This window comes from Microtus oregoni, unplaced genomic scaffold, assembly GCF_018167655.1.
Source record: "Microtus oregoni isolate MIOR12 unplaced genomic scaffold, Mior012 000025F_ref0000491, whole genome shotgun sequence".
In the NCBI taxonomy this organism is placed as follows: Eukaryota; Metazoa; Chordata; class Mammalia; order Rodentia; family Cricetidae; genus Microtus; species Microtus oregoni.
In genome coordinates, this window is record NW_024543084.1 from 25,734,894 (window position 1) to 25,747,770 (window position 12,877).

A 12,877-nucleotide genomic window follows, 5' to 3' on the forward strand; every position below is an offset into this window, starting at 1 on the left:
GTGCGGTGGGTACTCACACCCCGTGTCCTATGGAATAGGTACTCACACCCCGTGTCCTGTGCAGTGGGTACTCACACCCTGTGTCCTGTGGAGTAGGTACTCACCCTCAGGGCGCTCATCTCTCCATTTTCAATTACCCGGGGAATGTGGGTTCCACAGATGCACGCCTGGCTCTCAGTAAGAGGCTTCGTGAAGAATCTGTGCCTCAGTGGGTTCTTGGGCAGCCACCCATCATTTTGGCTCCCGAGTGTTACTGAAGACACCTCAACAAGAGTGTGTGTGGGTCTTCCCCAAGCTCAGCGCCCTTTGCAGTGCCTGCTCCAGGCTCTCCTGGGGACGCTAGCTTCCCTCTTGCTGGCAGGCAGAGCACCAGCTCTGAAGTCCCTGGGAGAAGGAAGTTGCCTGGGCCCAGAGCCACAGTGAAAACAAGGCTCTGTCTTTCCTGGTAGCTTTTGTCTTAGGTACTTTCTGGTCACCCCACCGAGTTCTCCCAGCAACTGGGATAAAGGAAAGGAACTATGGAACAGCCCGGGCTGGGCACCTGGCCAAGCCCGGTGGTTAACTGTTGTGTGCCAGGTTTGAAGGCTCTCAGCAGTGTGCCCTCTATGGAGGGGGGCGTTGCAGGCTGCTGGTTGGTTTGTATCTGTCACCAGCACGGTAAGGAGAAGCTGTGATCCTATCCCAGGACCGCAGGATTGTTGCTCTTCCTGAGGACCCGAATTTGGTACCCAGCACCCACATCAGATGTGGCTCACGGCCACCTGTACCTCCACCACCTTCTGGTCTCAGGGAACCACAGGGGCCTGTGCAATATGGGTCCTGGAGATCTCAAACCCAAGTCATCTGGTCTAACTAGGCAGCCCCAGTGGGGAAGGAAGGGTGACATTTGGGGCTGGGTATGCTTTGCCGAGCATGCAGAATGTAGAATAGTCATGGCTTCCATCGCTGTGGTGAAACCTCGCGACCAAAAGCAACTTGGTGAGGAAAGGGTTTATTTTAGCTTCCGGTCACAGTCTGATGGAACTCAAGACAGGAACTGAAGCAGAGGCCGTGGAGGATGCTGTTTCTGGCTTGCTCCCCGTGGCTTGTTCAGCCTGCTTCCTTAGATATCCCAGGACCACCTGCCCAAGGATGGAAGCGGCCACAGTGAGATGGCCCTCCCCCATCAATCACTAAGAAAATATGGCTGTCTGATTGGACCTGAAGCCCACTCAGCAGGAAGGAAATTGTGCCTGCTACTGAAATTCGAGCCAGTTTCTCGGGGCTGTGAGGTCAGGGACTGGGTGGGTTTGAAGGAACGGTCCCCATGGACTCACCTCTAGGGATTGGCGCTATTAGGAGGTGTGGCCTTGCTGGGGTGGGTATGGTCTTGTTGGAGGAAGTGTGTCACCATGGAGGTGGGCTTGCAGGCTCCTGTGCTCAAGCTATGCCCAGTGTGATACACAATCTTCTGTTGCCTGGGGATCAAGATGTAGGACACTCAGCTCCAGCACCACATCTGCCTGCATGCTGCTCTGTCCTGCCGTGATGATAAGGGACTGAACCTCTGAACTGTAAGCCGGCCCCAATGAAATGTCTTTCTTCCTGTGCTCATGGTGTCTCTTCACAGCAACAGAAACCCTAATTAAGACAGGGACCTAGTGCAACTGTGATAGATGAGCCTGGTTCCGTACTGCAGACTGCATCTCATCCTCAGCCCCACAGTTGAGTGTGGCTCCCACCCCTCGTGGCAGAAGCCTCTTCACACCAACTGGAACCCATCACAGCCAGCCACAGCTGGACAGTGGGGATCAGCAGATGTGGGAGCACAGCCCCAGTGATACGCCCTCATCCCAGCTCCTGCATCCCAGCCCAGAGAGCATCTGCTTAGAGGGGCCGGGAAGATCCTCAGAGCCAGAATCCCAGGAAGTCCACTGTGAAGCAGTCTCCCTAGGAACGGCTGCATAAACAAAACGGGGACAATATCAGCGGACTTGCCAATCTGGAAGGGAAAAAATCTCACAGGGTCCACCCCAGACAAAGAACTACAGGCCGCTAACGACTGCTGGGAGAGGGAGAGTTAGCCTTTCCCAGGAGGAGGACCCTGGCTGTCCAGTGCAGGGTGGTCAGCTCTGAAGCCATACACACAGACAATGAAAACAGGCTCAGCAGGTTGTGTGTATACATGTGTGTTCACACATGCACGTGTGTGACAATACTGTCAGAGGAAAGGAGGCTGTCACTGTGAGAGTCAGGGACATCTCAGGGATTCAGGAAGGGAACCTGGGAAGGGCTGGAGGGAGGAAAGGGGAGGGGAAGTGGTATAACTATACTCCAATTTTAAATGTTTGAGTTTTGTCTTTTTTTTTTCCCGAGACATAGTTTCTCTGAGTAGCAGCCCTAGCTGTCCCAGAACTCACTCTGTAGACCACACTGACCTTGAACTCACAGAGATCCACACGTCTCTGCCTCCCGAGTGCTGGGATTAAAGGTGTGCACCACCATCATCCAGCTTCAATTTAAAATGTTTTTAAGAAAGAAAATGTCCCTCCAGCTTGCCCAGGTCAGTCGTATGGTAGTGTCGTCTCCACTGAGGTCCCTCTTCCCAGATGACTGTCGTTTGTGTCAAGCTGACAAAACAACAAAAACCCAGCAAAACCAACCAGGAGAAGCAGTATGCCTGGCTTCTGCCCTACCAGACAGTCACAGACGAATTCCCACACTGCCAGGGTCCCTGCAGGAGTGCCGTCTCCTCCCTTCGGCTTGCCGCTAGTGATGATACAGTACAGTGTGTGCTGTGATTTTCAGTTGTGATTTTATGTATTCTTGGAAAGTGCAGGTGAGCGGAACACAGACACCACGAGGGCTTGGTAGGTGCTGAAGAGTAGGTGTCCCCCTTATCCTAAGGGAGAATCATACGCAGACACATTCACGTAGAACATATGACCCACTGGCACATGTAACAATATCCTATAGATGTAACACACAACATGTTCTGTATTGTATATGTATAATGTAATACCTGTGCATATAATATATAATGCATCCCACATAACTAATATTTAATCTATGCTATGTATATATAACAAAATAATATGTGTAAAATAAGTTACACGATGCAATGCAATATGTATTACACACATGACATACATTATAGAAGCATTATAGGCATATAACATGTGTTATATGTGTGCTATATGATAGACATATAACTATATAATATATTGCATATTAAATAATGCAGTAATGTATTGTGTTACTTAGTAAATATGTTGGCTATTACCTGTACATATATTCATGCATACATGTATGTAATTCACACTATATATCATATGTAGATAGTGTAGGTTTTACATATGTAACACATTACTCCTTAGTTGCGTATATTATATGAATCATACATACAACATATAACACATAAACACATAACACACAATATACATTAACTATACTTATGATACATATTATAGCCATGAAATATATGTCAGTGTAATACTGTATACAACATTTTATTTATATGTTGTGAGGTTTGGGGTGATTTTTTTTTTTTGACACAGGGTCTGTGTAGCCCTGGCTATCCTGGAAATCACTTTGGAAGTCAGAGGAATCCTTATGTCTCCAGAAAGCCATGTGAACAAGCTCTAGTTGCATATGCTTAAAACAGGGTCCTGTAGTCTTTTTAAAAAATGTTTATTTAACTTTATTTTATGTGCGATTGGTATGAAGGTGTCAGATTCCCTGGAACTGGAGTTACAGACAGTTGTGAGCTGCCATGTGGGTGCATGGGAATTGAACCTGGGTCCTCTGGGAGAACAGCCAGAGCTCTTAACCACTGAGCCATCTCTACAAATCCCGTCCTATAGTCTTGAACTCCTCATCTTGCTGCCTCCAACCTGTGTGGAGAGCCATCAGGTCTTTGGTCTCACAGTGGCTTACCTAAGCACTGGACTCCAGGGAATTTCTGTGCCTTTGGCGGTCTCCCACAAGCCTGACACATCCCCACCTTTGTCAGGAAGGGATCCAAGCTGAGTGACGTCAAGCCACAGTTGAATGCAGAGAGGAACAGTGGCGCCCTCTGTGGGTAGGTACGGGAAATGTGCGTGAATGGGCGAAGTTCCCTGTCCCAGAGACCACAGAGGTTCTAGAAAGATCAGAACACCGCTACGCTTGCACATTTGAGGGGGTGATGGACTTCTGCTGCCCCCAGAAAACCCAAGGCAGAGCGTGCTGGAGTACACCTTTAATCCCTGCACTCGACAGACAGAGACAGGCGGATCTCTGTGAGTTCAAAGCGAGCCTGGTCTACATAGGGAGTTTCAGGTTACCCTGGTATACATAGTAAGACCTGGCCTCAAGAAATAAAATTTAAAAATCAGCTGTGGGGGCTGGTGAGATGGCTCAGTGGCTAAGAGCACTGACTGCTCTTCCGGAGGACCTGGGTTCAATTCCCAGCAACCACATGGCAGCTCGCAGCTGTCTGTAACCCTGTTCCAGAGAATCTGACATTGTTATATCAATGTGCATGAAATAAGGTTAAATAAAGTTTTTTTTTTTAAAAAAATCAGCTGTGGTTAGCACATGCACTAAAATCAACGACTAATAAATGGAACCTCAGAAAACCGAGAAACTTCTACACAGAAAGGACAAGGGCATTTGGACAAAGCAGCAGCCTATGGGATGGGAGAAGAACAAAAAACTATATAACAAGAAAATAAATAATCCAATTAAAAATGGGTACACACATAAACAGAGAATTCTCAATAGAAGAATCTAAAATGACCAAGAAACATTTAAAGAAATGTTCTGAAGGCGTAAGTCACAAACAATGCCACACCAATTCGGGGTTATGATTATTAGGGTGGTATTTATTTAAAGGGGAAAAAACTTACAGATCACTGTCCCAGGCAACAGCCCTCTTTGCAACCAGGAAAGGAGTCTAGTCGCAGGCGGAGCAGGAAGTGAAGAGAGAGAGAAGAGGGAAGTGGCCGCTTTTTTAAAGGGAGAGAAACCACGCCCCAGTGGGCTGGTACCTCAGCGGTGATAGGCTGGAGGAGTGGGAGGACCTCCCGCAACACCTCCCCCTTTTGTTTAAATAAGAGAGTTCTAAACCTACTATGAAATTATATACAATAAGTACAAATATCCTATTCTAACTAGCTTAGGTCTTGTATAATAAATAACTTGGCCAAGTCATGAGAGAAAGTAACTACATTTATATAGTCTTCAACCCCATCGAAGATCTGAGAAGGGAAATAATGTTACCTGGGTAATTAGGAAGTTCAGTAGAACAACTTCCAAAACATGCAACAAATTACAGAGACAACTAGCTACCTGGGCAATCACCCAAAGTCACATTAGCAGCGTTGAAGCAACCAACTTTGGCTAAGGCCTAACATAACTGACATACCATTTTCTAAGGCAAGCAACTTTTCAAAACTATCTTACCCTGTCTTGGCAGGATATGACAGTCCTGTTTTATCCATTGATGCATGCTCTGTATCTTTGTCAGTTGTTGAGGTATGGGCATTTCTTTGCCCAAACGCCAGTTCTGCCAAAAAGAAAGGCTCCAGGTGGAGTGTCTTTGGTGCTCAACATTCTCTCGGGAATAGAGTGGTGTTGCCAGGAGCAATTGTGTCTCACTACCACAAAACTCTGAGTTAGATTAAAGGCCATTTTCTACAGCTCTTTGAAGAAGTTGAAGATTATCTATCTATACTGAGTATAATCTCTATATATCTAAAGAACCTGATTAGTCTATTATAAATGACAAACTTAGATGACTATTAGTCTATATAATTCTCAATATCTATCTAACTTAAAGACTAAGACAATAAACGACTGTGAAACAAATGAGGACAATGACCTCCAAATATAAACAATGTACAAATATACATTGCAGTAGGCAAATATATATCAATACACAATCATTATATAAGTATCTTAATCAGAGGTAGAAATGTACACTGCAATATGGTAAATATATACAATATATATATATATATCAATACAATATATGTCAATACATAAAAAAAATGTTTTAAACAGAGGTAGAAACATGCATGCGTACAATAGTCAATATAATTTAACTTTGTATCAATATACAAGAATCTATACCAATGTATTTGTCTAAAAACAGTAACTCACAATTACAAATCTATTATCCCATCATCCCTCTTTTTTTTTTTTTTTTTTTTTTTTAAATGATCCCTGAGCGTATAAAATTCCTCCCCCAACCCTCAATCGTGTACTAATTATAATCAACCCCTAAATGATGTCCCTAAACCCAAGGGCAAGTTTTACTGGGAAAGGGGACGTCGTCCTCTAGAATTACTTCCAGCTGTCATGGGGGCGACGTTCTTTCTGGGGGATCCTGTGAAAGTGAAATGATGGTTAAATTTCAAGATCAATGTCTTTTAAAATTGCCAATAGTCTCTGAGTATTTTGTGCAGGTCTGGCCAAAATGTTGTATAAGATGTGCACCATTTCAGCTAACCAAGTTGGAACTGTCTTGTGCAGCTGGTACCAAAAGCAGGTCTTGTAGTAGCGCTATCAGCATCATGACGTCATATCAACCAGGTGGAGTTGTTGTTATGGGGCCCCATCTTCTTCCTGGAAACTTCAAATGTCACTTCAGGAAAAACTCATTGTTCATTATGAAAAACTTAAACATTAATCATATAGACATATATAAACATATATATATATTCAATGAAAGACATGATAGATATATTCAATGAAAAGTATGATAGATATGAAGAAAAGCAAAGATGTTTTCTAAACTCATATTTCTTTCTGTCCCATATCATGGCTCTTGACATGAGACAGAAACTCCAGAAACTCTGGGTTTTTCTCTTACTAACAGGCTTGGAATTGGAGAGGGACTGAGCCAAAGTCCAACTTCAAAACCAGCTTTATAAAAATTTAGAAATATGGTTTAATATTACTTACACAATCCATTCAGTTGTCTTCATATTTCCTATTGGGCAGGTATTTTTCCATTTGTCAGTATCCAAACATCCAGGGTCCCTTGAATTTCTCAAAGATGAGTGTTTTCCTGTGGAGATAAGAACAGAACCCTGCCCCCATTCTATATGTTTTTCTTACCACCTGTATGAATATCATCGTTGTGGATGAGTTGTCATTTCTCCTTTCCAAGAGGTTTCTCCTCTTCAAATCGAAACTTTATTAATTTTGATGGTATCCACAATTTTTCTTCTCCTGTGGAAACAAGAGCAAAACCCCTTCCCCAACGTAGCACATCTCCTGGCTTCCACTGAGAGGTCGGCACATCTTTGAAATAAATCGGTTGATTTAGTTCAGCAGACTTTTCCATTATCCAATGTCTTTCTGCTGCTGTCGTTCCTTTCTCATTAGCGTTAAGAAAATTCAAGGTTAATAAAGCATTATGTAATCTATTTCTGGGGGTATTTTCAGTCCCTTTCTGTTTGTTCAGCATATCCTTTATAGTACGATTTGATCTTTCTATAACTGCCTGACCTGTAGGATTATTTGGTATACCTGTAATGTGTTTTATATTATAATAATCAAAAAAGCGTTTCATTTTCTTAGATACATATGCTGGACCATTATCTGTCTTTATTTGCGCAGGTATACCCATGATGGCCATAACTTCCAATAAATGTGTGATTACTGAATCAGCCTTTTCTGAGCTCAGGGCAGTAGCCCATTGAAAACCTGAATACGTGTCTATGGTGTGGTGTACATATTTTAATTTACCAAATTCCATAAAGTGGAACACATCCATCTGCCAGATTTCATTTCTCTTAGTACCCTTTGGGTTACTCCCTGCAGGCAACGGTGTTTGATTATAGAAAGAACAAGTAGGGCATCTCTTTATAATGTCCTTAGCTTGTTGCCAAGTAATGGAAAATTCTTTCTTTAGGCCTTTACTATTGACATGATGCTTCTTATGAAATTCCGAGGCCTGCAACACACTTCCAATCAATAATTGATCAATCTCAGCATTGCCTTGGGCTAGAGGACCAGGCAGACCTGTATGGGACCGGATGTGTGTTATGTACATCGGACAAAGCCTGTTCCTGATTATGTCTTGTACCTGGATAAACAGTGAAGTCAACTCTGTGTCATCTGGTATAAATTCAGCGGTTTCAATATGCAAGATAACTCTTTCTGCATATTGTGAATCTGTAACTATATTAAGAGGTTCTTTAAAATCCCTTAGCACCATAAGAATGGCATATAATTCTGCCTTCTGGACAGAATTATAAGGGCTTTGTTCCACCTTACTCAATTCATCTGACTTGTAACCTGCTTTCCCTGATTTATTTGCATCAGTATAGAACGTACGGGCTCCAGTTATTGGAGCATCACGTACAATTCTAGGAAGAATCCAAGAAGTTCTTTTTATGAGATTAAGTCTATCACTTTTGGGATAGTTGCTATTAATTTCTCCCAAAAAGTTAGCACAAGCTCTTTGCCACGGTTCATTGTCTTCCCATAACTTTTTTATTTCTTCAGTAGTAAAAGGCACTATAATTTCTGCTGGGTCTATACCTGCTAGTTGACGAAGTCTCAGCTTACCTTTTATAATTAATTCAGAGACCTTTTCCACATAAGTTTTTAATTTTTTACTTGGTTTATTAGGTATAAATATCCACTCTAAAATAATATCTTCCCTCTGCATTAGAATCCCTGTAGGAGAAATTCTGGAAGGCAATATGACTAGGATGCAGCTAAGATTTGGGTTCACCCTATCCACATGTGCCTCCTGTAATTTTTCCTCAATCATTGTCAGTTCCTTTTCTGCTTCAGCTGTCAGTTCTCTTGGACTATTCAAATCTTTATCACCATCTAAGGTTTTGTTTAAATGAACTATTAGATCAGGTGTTATCCCAACAGCTGGTCGTAGACTGGAAATGTCTCCTAACAATCTTTGGAAGTCATTAAGAGTCTTTAACCGGTCTCTCCTAATTTGTGCCTTTTGCGTTTTAATTTTCTCTAACCCTATTCTGTAACCTAGGTAATTAATAGAATTTCCTCTTTGAATCTTTTCAGGGGCAATTTGTAATCCCCACCTAGGCAAGACTTTCTTTACTTCTTCAAACATCCTTTCTAAAGTATCTTTATTTGAATCAGATAATAAGATGTCATCCATGTAATGATAAATGATGGACTTGGGGAATTGTTTACGAATTATTTCCAATGGCTTACTTACAAAATATTGGCACAGTGTAGGACTATTGAGCATACCCTGTGGGAGGACAGTCCACTGATATCTCCTATTAGGCTGAGAATTATTATAAGTAGGCACTGTGAAGGCAAATTTTTCTCTATCCTTTTCTTGTAACGGTATAGTGAAAAAACAATCTTTCAAATCAATAACTATAAGAGGCCATCCTTTTGGTAACAGAGAAGGCAAAGGAATTCCAGATTGTAGTGGGCCCATAGGTTGAATTACTTTGTTGACAGCTCTTAGATCTGTCACCATTCTCCATTTACCAGATTTCTTTTTTACAACAAATACAGGAGAATTCCAAGGGCTGGTTGATTCTTCAATATGGTGAGCATCTAGTTGCTCTTGCACCAGCTGTTCCAATGCCTGTAGTTTATCTTCAGCTAGAGGCCATTGTTTGGTCCATATTGGCTTCTCAGTTAGCCATTTTAAAGGTAGGGCCGTTGGTACCTCTAAAGGTTTGGTATTTGCTGTATGTTCTTGTACAGCCTGAATGGCTGGTGACCTTTTCCCATAATACCTCATCATATCCTTCCCAGAATTATGAGTTCCTGGAAATACAGGAATGTTAATCTGGGTATTCCATTGCTGTAGCAGGTCACGGCCCCATAAATTTATGGCAATATTGGCTATATATGGCCTTAGTCTTCCTATTTGCCCTTCGGGCCCTATGCATTCAACCCATCTTGTGCTTTGTTTTACACGAGATAGGGTTCCAATTCCCAGGAATTGAACATCTACCTCTTGAAGAGGCCAATTCGGATGCCAAGATTCTGGGGTAATGATACTTACATCCGCACCTGTGTCTAATAAGCCTTCAATAAAAGTGCCATTTATACAGACTCTTAGCTTTGGTCTTTGATCATTAATAGAAGTCTGCCAAAATATACGTTTACTCTGTCCTATTGGGTTTTTTGACTCATCCTCCACACGTAATTCTTCATTTAGACCAGTATTACTTTTTACAGCAGAAATTGGAGCTTTTAATTTTCTTGGTGAGGCACGTTCTCCACTGTGACTGGGAATGACTGGGCCACTGTTGGCTTGGGGGCCTGCGAGAGGCCCCCCAAGGAGTTTCCCGATGATATCGGATTGCCCCGTCTGTCTGTTGTTGACCTACATTCGTTGGACCAATGCCTGCCTTTACCGCATCTCCTACATATACCTGAAGGCCGAGGTCTCCTATTTTTGTCATTCCCAGAAGAGATATTATTCCTAGAAATTCTTTGCCTGCAATTCCTTTGCAAATGTCCTAATTTACCACAATTAAAACACCTGGCAGTTTGATGTCTCCTCATTGCTTTGGAAATCGCTTCTCCTACCCAAGATTCATCATTATAGCTAAACGTCTCAACATTCATCGTATGCTGAATCCATTCATCCATAGGTGCTGATCTAGACTTTAAAGGCCCAATTATCTTTTTGCATTCTATGTTTGCATTCTCAAAAGCTAGAGATTCAAGAAGTATTCGTCTAGCTTCTGGGTCTGTTACCCCTATGTCCAGAGCCTTAATTAATCTTTGCAAAAAGTCAATAAAGGGTTCTCTCTGTCCCTGCCTAATTCTGGTATATGATTCGACCCTTTTTGCTGGATCTTGTATCCTATTCCAAGCATTTAAAGCTGCTTGGTGACATAGACACAGTACTTCATCGTCATAAAGAGCTTGGACCTGTGGATCAGCATATTCTCCTGCACCAAGAATTTGATCTTGGGAAACCTCAATACCTTTTGCTCTTCCTTGCTGTTCCATATGTTTGGATTCTTCTCTGAAATAAATTCCAAACATCAAGGAAGGTCCATTATCTAAAACTGCAGACACTAACTGATGGAAATCATGGGGAGTAGCTCTAGCATTAGAAGCCCAAGTCCTTATCATTTCCTTTACATATGCATTGTGCAAGCCAAAATTAACAACAGCTTGCTTAATTTCTTTCAGATCATTCATTGCTATTGGCGTCCATCTAGCTTCTCTGACTCCCTTTGAGCCTTTAGAAGTTGATGCTTTTTCAGAATTAAGTATAGGGTATGTCGCTAGAACCCTGGGTAAGCCAGTTCTAATAGCTGGTGGAGGCCTTGTATCCTGTCCTTGTGCCTCCTTACTCTGTTCACCAGCTGCAATAATTTCCCCAATCTTTTCAAATCTTTTTATCATTGTCTCTCTTAAATCCTGAATCTCCTGACCTGTATATATTTCCAGTGATTTCACTGAGGTATCAATTTTTTGGTCCCCATTCTGCACCTGTGATTCCAAAGCTTTAATTTTTTCCTTAAAAGATAACATGTCCTCCTTAAACTTTTCTTGTATATCATGTAGATTCCCATCTTGGAGGTACATTCTGTCTGTTACCTTATCAAAACTTTGTGATAAAGTCTGAACGTCAAATTCAACAGCCTGAATCCTTTCAGGTAACTTTCTAATACCCTTGGATATGGAATCAATTTTGTCTGTCATAGTATCCACTTGTTCAGATAACCTCTGATTTTCAATAATTTTAATCCTGTCAATTAGTTGTTCATTATTAGTTCGTAAAGATTCAATAGTTCTTAGGAGTGCCATATTCTTCCTTAATGATAGAATATGGAAAAGAAAACTGAAGGCTAGTAACAAGCAAATTAAGGTATCCCCATAATCATATAAACCTTGTATGATGTAATTCATTGTATTAGTAAATATAAATTTACTAATCCATTGTATTAGTGAAAACAAAGCAGTAAAATTTACGTTAGAAACAAAAACTGCAATATTACCTATTATCCAGCAGGTGGCGCTGTTGCAGAGTCGCGGTGAAAACATGGTCCTGTTTCAGTGCCTTAGTAGATGTTAAAAACTGGAAAATTCAAGTTTCTCAACAAAATAAATCTAATTAAATCAATTCCTGAGACGGAACAAGTCACCCTGAGGGGTTGCAGCTTTCAGCAACCACGTGCTCTGGTTCGTGCCACTTAAGAGCTGTACTTGCAAGGGAGATTTAAAAATGACTCAGAAAAGAGCAAACCACGCGGCCAGAGACTACGCGGGCCTGTGAAGTTTAAATCCACGTGGGGAGTCCAAGGCCGCTGGCGGCTGAGGAAGGGGAGGGCTCCCGCCAAGCCGAACTAGAGCCCGCCAAGCCCGCGGCCGCCAAGCTGAACTTGCGCCCGCCAAGCCCGCAGCCGCCAAGCCGAACTTGCGGCTGCGAGTGGGGAAAGGAGAGGTTCTAAAACCAAATGTTGGGCGCCAAAATGAAGGCGTAAGTCACAAACAATGCCACACCAATTCGGGGTTATGATTATTAGGGTGGTATTTATTTAAAGGGGAAAAAACTTACAGATCACTGTCCCAGGCAACAGCCCTCTTTGCAACCAGGAAAGGAGTCTAGTCGCAGGCGGAGCAGGAAGTGAAGAGAGAGAGAAGAGGGAAGTGGCCGCTTTTTTAAAGGGAGAGAAACCACGCCCCAGTGGGCTGGTACCTCAGCGGTGATAGGCTGGAGGAGTGGGAGGACCTCCCGCAACAATGTTCAACATCCTTAGCCATCAGGGAAATGCATATAAAAAAAGACTCAGATTCCATCTTACCCCCATCAGAATGGCCAACATCAATAACACAAGTAAAAGCTCATGCTGGTGATGACGTGGAGCAAGGGAACACACTTCCATAGCTGGTAGGAGTGCAAACTTGTACAGCCCCTTTGAAAATCAATAGG